The sequence below is a fragment of the Arachis ipaensis genome, chromosome B4, assembly GCF_059453495.1.
Source record: "Arachis ipaensis isolate K30076 ecotype BB chromosome B4, ASM5945349v1, whole genome shotgun sequence".
Lineage (NCBI taxonomy): Eukaryota > Viridiplantae > Streptophyta > Magnoliopsida > Fabales > Fabaceae > Arachis > Arachis ipaensis.
Genome location: NC_142439.1, coordinates 56,105,858 through 56,114,591, shown reverse-complemented (window position 1 = coordinate 56,114,591; position 8,734 = coordinate 56,105,858). Strand labels below are relative to the sequence as shown.

The 8,734-nt window shown below is 37.8% G+C and overlaps 1 non-coding gene across 1 annotated transcript; it reads left to right on the top strand.

The window, feature by feature from the left end:
• The first annotated feature begins 5,761 nt into the window (after nt 1–5,761).
• LOC148567661 (small nucleolar RNA R71) lies at nt 5,762–5,869 on the top strand. Its single transcript, XR_015882967.1, has one exon. It is a non-coding gene; the product is annotated as a small nucleolar RNA R71 (small nucleolar RNA).
• The last annotated feature ends 2,865 nt before the right edge of the window (nt 5,870–8,734 follow it).

Genomic DNA, 8,734 nt, shown 5'->3' with positions numbered 1-8,734 from the left:
GAACGCGTTCATAAGTGAAAATGATGATGAGCGTTACATAATCATCACATTCATCATTTTCTTGGGTGCGAATGGATATCTTAGAAGCGGAATAAGTTGAATTGAATAGAAAAACAGTAGTACTTTGCATTAAATCATGAGGAACATCAGAGCTCCACACCTTAATCTATGGAGTGCAGAAACTCTACCGTTGAAAATACATAAGTGATGAAGGTCGAGGCATGGCCGAATGGCCAGCCCCCAAACGTGATCTAAAGATGAAACTAAAGATGAAAATACAATAGTAAAAAGTCCTATTTATACTAAACTAGTTACTAGGGTTTACAGAAGTAAGTAATTGATGCATAAATCCACTTCCGGGACCCACTTGGTGTGTTCTTGGGTTGAGCTTGAAGTTTACATGCGCAGAGGCTTCTTTTGGAGTTGAACGCCAAGTTGTAACGTGTTTTTGGCGTTCAACTCTGGTTCGTGACGTGTTTCTGGCGTTTAACTCCAGACTGCAGCGTAGAACTGGCGTTCAACGCCCTTTTGCGTCATCTAAACTTGGGATAAGTATGGCCTATTATATATTGCTGGAAAGCCCTGGATGTCTACTTTCCAACGCCGTTGCGAGTGCGCCATTTGGAGTTTTGTAGCTCCAGAAAAGCCACTTTGAGTGTAGGGAGGTCAGAATCCAACAACATCAGCAGTCCTTCTTCAACCTCTGAATCTGATTTTTGCTCAAGTCCCTCAATTTCAGCCAGAAAATACCTGAAATCACAGAAAAACACACAAATTCATAGTATAGTCCAGAAATGTGAATTTAACATAAAAACTAATAAAAACATCCCTAAAAGTAACTAGATCCTACTAAAAACATACTAAAAACAATGCCAAAAAGTGTATAAATTATCCGCTCGTCACAACATCAAACTTAAATTGTTGCTTGTCCCCAAGCAGCTGAAAATCAAATAGGATAAAAAGAAGAGAATATACTATAAATTCCAAAATATCAATGAAACATAGCTCCAATCAGATGAGCGGGACTTGTAGCTTTTTGCCTCTTGAATAGTTTTGGCATCTCACTTTATACATTAAAGTTCAGAATGATTGGCATCTATAGGAACTCAGAGTTCAGATAGTGTTATTGATTCTCCTAGTTCAGTATGTTGATTCTTGAACACAGCTACTTTATGAGTCTTGGCCGTGGCCCTAAGCACTTTGTTTTCCAGTATTACCACCGGATACATAAATGCCACAAACACATAACTGGGTGAACCTTTTCAGATTGTGACTCAGCTTTGATGAAGTCCCCAATTAGAGGTGTCCAGGGTTCTTAAGCACACTTTTCTTTTGCTTTGGACCTTGACTTTAACCGCTCAGTCTCAAGTTTTCACTTGACAACTTCACGCCACAAGCACATGGTTAGGGACAGCTTGGTTTAGCCGCTTAGGCCAGGATTTCATTCCTTTAGGCCCTCCTATCTACTGATGCTCAAAGCCTTGGGATCCTTTTTATTTACCCTTGCCTTTTGTTTTTAAGGGTTATTGGCTTTTTGCTCTTGCCTTTTGGTTTTAAGAGCTTTTGGCTTTTCTGCTTGCTTTTTCTTTTTCTTTCTATTATTTTTTTTCGCATATTTTTTTTTTTTGCAAGCTTTGTATTCACTACTTTTTCTTGCTTCAAGAATCATTTTTATAATTTTTCAAATTATCAAATAACATTTCTCCTGTTCATCATTATTTCAAGAGCCAACATATTTAACATTCTTAAACAACAACTTCAAGAGACATATGCACTGTTCAAGCATTCATTCAGAAAACAAAAAGTATTGTCACCACATCAATATAATTAAACTAAGTTCAAGGATAAATTCGAAACTCATGTACTTCTTGTTCTTTTGAATTAAAAACATTTTTCATTTAAGAGAGGTGATGGATTCATAGGACATTCATAACTTTAAGACAAAGTTACTAAATACTAATGATCATTTAATAAGACACTAACATAGATAAGCAATTAACATAAAGAAAACGAAAAACAGAAAATTTGAGAACAAGGAATGAGTCCACCTTAGTGATGTTGGCGTTTCCTTCTTGAGGAACCAATGATGTCCTTGAGCTCTTCTATGTCTCTTCCTTGTCTTTGTTGCTCCTCCCTCATAGCTCTTTGACCTTATCTAATTTCATGGAGGATGATTGAGTGCTCTTGATGTTCCACCCTTAGTTGTCCCATGTTGGAACTCAGTTCTCCTAGGGAGGTGTTGATTTGCTCCCAAAAGTTCTGTGGAGGAAAGTGCATCCCTTGAGACATCTCAGGGATTTCTTGGTGATGAGCTTCTTCATGCGTCTCTTGAGATCCATGAATAGGCTCTCTTGTTTGCTCCATCCTTTTCTTACTGATGGGCTTGTCCTCATCAATAAGGATATCTCCCTCTATGTCAATCCCAGCTGAATTGCATAGATGGCAAATGAGGTGAGGAAAAGCTAACCTTGCCATAGTGGAGGACTTGTCAGCCACCTTGTAGAGTTCTTGAGGTATAATCTCATGAACATCCACCTCTTCTCCAATCATGATGCTATGGATCATGATGGCCCGGTCTATAGTAACTTTAGACCGGTTGCTAGTGGGAATGATTGAGCGTTGAATGAACTCCAACCATCCTCTAGCTACAGGCTTAAGGTCCAGTCTTCTCAGTGGAACCGGTTTGCCTTTTGAGTCAATCTTCCATTGAGCTCCTTCCACACATATGTCCATGAGGACTTGGTCCAACCTTTGATCAAAATTGGCTCTCCTTGTGTAGGGGCGTGCATTCTCTTCCATCTTTGGCAAGTTGAATGCAAACCTCACATTTTCCGGACTAAAATCTAAGTATTTCCCCCGAACCATGGTGAGATAATTCTTTGGGTTCGGGTTCTTACTTTGATCATTGTTCCTAGTGATCCATGCATTAGCATAGAACTCTTGAACCATTAGAATTCTGACTTGTTGGATGGGGTTTGTTAGAACTTCCCAACCTCTTCTTTGGATCTCATGTCGGATCTCCAGATACTCATTTTTCTTGTGTTTGAAAGGGACCTCGGGGATCACCTTCTTCTTGGCCACAACATCATAGAAGTGGTCTTGATGGGCTTTGGCGATGAATCTTTCCATCTCCCATGACTCAGAGGTGGAAGCTTTTGTCTTCCCTTTCCCTTTTCTAGAGGATTCTCCGGTCTTAGGTGCCATCAATGGTAATGGAAAAACAAAAATCTTATGCTTTTACCACACCAAACTTAGAATATTGCTCGCCCTCGAGTAAGAGAAGAAATAAAAGAAGAAGAAGAAGAAGAAATGGAAGAGTGGGAGAGAGGGTTGTGTTTCGGCCAAGAAGGGGATGAGAGGGTTTTGTTGTGTGAAATGAAGAAGAATGGAGAGGTTTATATAGTGAAGGGAGAGGGGTTAAGGTTCGGCCATATGGGGTGGGTTTGGGTGGGAAAGTGATTTTGAATTTTGAAGGTAGGTGGGGTTTATGAGGTAGGTTTATGGGGAAGAGTGGATGGATATGAGTGGTGAATGGGTAATAGGGAAGAGAGAGATTGAGGTGATTGGTGAGGGGTTTTGGGGAAAGGTGTTTATTGGGAAGAGAGGATCAATGAGAAGAGGGAAGAGTATGAGTGAAGGTAGGTGGGGATCCTATGGGGTCCACAGATGCTGAGATGATCCTGTGGGGTCCACAGATCCTGAGGTGTCAAGGAATTGCATCGTTACACCAATTAGGCATGTAAAATGCCTTTGCATGCAATTCTAGCATTTAAACGCCGAATTGGTGCTTGTTTAGGGCGTTCAGTGCCCAGATGCAGCATGTTTCTGGCGTTGAACGCCAGTTCTGTGCTTGTTTCTGGTGTTCAGCGCCAGCTTTCCTCAGTGTGCATTCCTGGCATCTGAACACCAGGATACTGCTTGTTTTGGGCATTCAACGCCAGATCCATGCTCTGTTCTGGCGTTGAACGCCAGCCAGATGCTCCTTACTGGCGTTTAAACGCCAGTAAGCCCTTCCTCCAGGGTGTGATTTTTCTTCTGCTATTTTTTATTCTATTTTTGATTTTTCTATTTATTTTGTGACTCCACATGATCATGAACCTAATAAAACATAAAAAAACAATAAGAATGAAAATAAAATTAGATAAAAAAAATTGGGTTGCCTCCCAACAAGCGCTTCTTTAATGTCAATAGCTTGACAGTAAGCTCTCATGGAGCCACACAGGTGATCAGGTTAATTTTATAGACTCCCAACACCAAACATAGAGTTTGGATATGGGAGTTCAACACCAAACTTAGAGTTTGGCTGAGGCTTCCCAACACCAAACTTAAAGTTTGATTGTGGGGGCTTTATTTGACACTGTACTAAGAGAAGCTTATCGTGCCTCTTTTCCATGTTTACAGGATGATAACCTTGTGCTTTAAACACAAGGGAGTCCCCATTTAATTGAAGGACTAATTCACCTCTGTTAACATCTATCACAGCTCTTGCTGTGACTAGGAAAGGTCTTCCAAGGATGATGCATTCATCCTCATCCTTCCCAGTATCTAGGATTATGAAATCAGCAGGGATGTAAAGGCCTGCAACCTTTACTAGCACGTCCTCTACTTGTCCATAAGCCTATTTTATTGAGTTGTCTGCCATCTCTAATGAGATTCTGGCAGCTTGCACCTCAAAGATTCCCAGTTTCTCCATTACAGAGAGTGGCATGAGGTTTATTCTTGACCCCAGGTCACATAGAGCCTTCTCAAAGGTCATGGTGCCGATGGTACAAGGTATTAGGAACTTTCCAGGATCCTGTTTCTTCTGAGGCAATCTCAGTTGATCCAATGCATTTAGTTCATTGGTGAACAGGGGAGGTTCATCTCCCCAAGTCTCATTACCAAATAAATTGGCATTTAGCTTCATGATTGCACCAAGGAACTTGGCAACTTGCTCTTCAGTAACATCCTCATTCTCTTCAGAAGAAGAATACTCATCAGAGCTCATGAATGGCATAAGGAGGTTTAATGGAATCTCTATGGTCTCTAGATGAGTCTCAGATTCCTTTGGTTCCTCAGAGGGAAATTCCTTATTGATCACTGGACGTCCCAGGAGGTCTTCCTCCTTGGGATTCATGCCCTCCCCTTCCTCCTTGGATTCGACCATGATGGTTATATCAATGGCCTTGCACTCTCCTTTTGGATTTTCTTCTGTATTGCTTGGGAGAGCACTAGGAGGGGTTTCAGTGATCTTCTTACTCAGCTGGCCCACTTGTGCCTCCAAATTTCTAATGGAGGACCTTGTTTCATTCATGAAACTTAAAGTGGCCTTAGATAGATCAGAGACTATGTTTGCTAAGCTAGATGGATCCTGCTCAGAACACTCTATCTATTGCTGAGTTGATGATGGAAAAGGCTTGCTATTGCTAAACCTATTTCTTCCACCATTATTAAAGCCTTGTTGAGTACTGTTGGAAGCAGCTTGCATTCCCTTCAGACTCTGAGAAATCATATTGACTTGCTGAGTCAATATTTTGTTCTGAGCCAATATGGCATTCAGAGTATCAATTTCAAGAACTCCCTTCTTCTGAGGCGTCCCATTACTCACAGGATTCCTCTCAGAAGTGTACATGAACTGGTTATTAGCAACCATGTCAATGAGTTCTTGAGCTTCTGCAGGCGTTTTCTTTAGGTGGATGGATCTACCTGCAGAAGTATCCAATGACATCTTAGCTAATTCAGACAGACCATCATAGAATATATCCAGGATGGTCCATTCTGAAAGCATGTCAGAAGGACACTTTTTGGTCAGTTCCTTGTATCTCTCCCAAGCTTCATAGAGGGACTCACCTTCTTTCTGTCTGAAGGTTTGAACATCCACTCTAAGCTTACTCAGCTTTTGAGGAGGAAAGAACTTGGCTAAGAAATTCGTGACCAGCTTATCCCAAGAGTTCAGGCTATCTTTAGGTTGAGAATCCAACCATATTCTAGCTCTGTCTCTCACGGCAAAAGGGAAAAGCATGAGCCTGTAGACTTTAGGATCTACTCCATTAGTCTTAACAGTATCACAGATCTGCAAAAATTCAGTTAAGAACTGAAAGGGATCTTCAGATGGAAGTCCATGAAACTTGTAGTTTTGTTGCATCAGAGAAACTAATTGAGGTTTAAGCTTAAAATTGTTTGCTCCAATAGTAGGGATGGAGATGCTTCTTCCATGTAAATTGGAATTAGGTGCAGTAAAGTCACCAAGCATCCTCCTTGCATTATTATTATTTTCGGCTGCCATCTCCTTTTCTTGTTCGAAAATTTCTATAAGGTTGTCTCTGGATTGTTGTATTTTAACTTCTCTTAGTTTCCTTTTCAGAGTCCTTTCAGGTTCAGGATCTGCTTCAACAAGAATGTTCTTGTCCTTGCTCCTGCTCATATGAAAAAGAAGGGAACAGAAAATAATAATAGGGATCCTCTTTGCCTCAGTAGAGAGAGGTTCCTTTGTGTGAGTAGAAGAAGAAAGGGAATAAGAGTGAAGAAGAATGGATAATCCAAACACAAGGGTGAGGATAGGAGCAGTGATTTGAGATTAAGAGAAATGTTAGTAAATGAATAAATAAATAGAAGGAGATGGGAGAGAGGGAATTTCGAAAAATAAATTTTGAAAAAGAGTTAATGATTTTCGAAAATTAAGAAAAAATTAAAATTAAAATTAAAAATTGAAACAATTAATTAATTAAAAAGAATTTTTTGAAAAAGAGGGAGGTATTTTCGAAAATTAGAGAGGGATAGTTAGTTAGGTAGTTTTGAAAGAGATAAGAAACAATTAAAAAGTTAATTAGTTAGTTGAAACAAATTTTGAAAATCAATTTTTAAAAGATAAGAAGATAAGAAGTTAGAAAAGATATTTGAAAAAGATATGATATGAAAAGGTATGATTAAAAAGATATGATTTTGAAAAAGATAAGATAAAAAGATATTTTTGAAAAGATATGATTGAAATTAGTTTTGAAAAAGATTTGATTTTTTAAAATCACAATTAATGACTTGATTCACAAGAAATCACAAGATATGATTCTAGAACTTAAAGTTTGAATCTTTCTTAACAAGTAACAAACTTGAAATTTTTGAATCAAAACATTAATTGTTGATGATATTTTCGAAAATATGATATAAAATTAAGAAAAATATTTTTGAAAAATATTTTTAAAATTTTCGAAAATAAATAAGAAAAATGAAAAAGATATGATTTTTGAAAAAGATTTTGAAAAAGATAAGATTTTTAAATTGAAAGATATTTTTTTTTATTTTTAAATTTTTAATGAAGAAAGAGAAAAACATGAAAAAGAATTAATGCATGAAAATTTTAGATCAAAACAATAAGTGCATGCAAGAATGCTATGAATGTCAAGATGAACACCAAGAACACTTTGAAGATCATGATGAACATCAAGAACATATTTTTGAAAAATTTTTTATGCAAAGAAAACATGCAAGACGCCAAACGTAGAAATTTGCAAATTTCATACACTAACAAATTGAAAATGCATATGAAAAACAAGAAAAGACAAAAAACAAGAAAATATGAAGATCAAACAAGAAGACTGGCCAAGAACAACTTGAAGATCATGAAGAACACTATGAATGCATGAATATTCAAAAAATGCATAAATTTTTAGAAAAAAATGTAATTGGCACCAAACTTAAAAATTGACTCTAGACTCAAACAAGAAATACAAAATATTTTTGGTTTTTATGATTTTATGATTTTATTAATTTTTTTTTTAGATTTTTGCATTTTTTTTTGAAAACATATAGGGAAAAGGAAGCAATGAATTCAAAGTCCCCAATCAAAATCCTATGAATCATACCAGGTTAGTCTAAAGCTTGATGGCCAGCCAAACTTCAGCATACCATTTTGAAACTTTAGAATTCATTCTTAAAATTTTAAAATAATTTTCAAAAACAAAGGAAAAATTTTTTGAAAGATTTTAAAAAAATTTTTTTTTGAAAAGAAAACGAAAAGAAAGTTACCTAATCTGAGCAACAAAATGAACCGTCGGTTGTCCAAACTCGAACAATCCCCGGCAACGGCGCCAAAAACTTGGTGCACGAAATTGTGATCTCAGGCAACGGCACCAAAAACTCAGTACGCACGTCTTAATAAATCGTTTTTCATTCACAACTTCGATACAACTAACCAGCAAGTGCACTGGGTCGTCCAAGTAATAAAACCTTACGTGAGTAAGGGTCGATCCCATGGATATTGTTGGTATGAAGTAAGCTATGGTCATCTTGTAAATCTCAGTCAGGCGGATATCAAATGGTTATGGAGTTTTCGAATAATAATAATAAATAAACAGAAAATAAAGATAGAAATACTTATGTAAATCATTGGTGAGAATTTCAGATAAGCGTATAGAGATGCTTTCGTTCCTCTGAACCTCTGCTTTCCTGCTGTCTTCATCCAATCATTCCTACTCCTTTCCAGGGCAATCTTTATATAGGGCATCACCGTTGTCAATGGATACATCCCATCCTCTCTGTGAAAAAGGTCCAAATGCTCTGTCACGGCACAGCTAATCATCTGGAGGTTCTTGATCATACTGGAATAGGATTCACCCTCCTTTTGCGTCTATCACTACGCCCAACACTCGCGAGTTTGAAGTTCGTCACAGCCATCCCTTCCCAAATCCTACTCGGAATACCACAGACAAGGTTTAGACTTTCCGGATCTCAGAAATGGCCATCCATGAATTCTAACTTA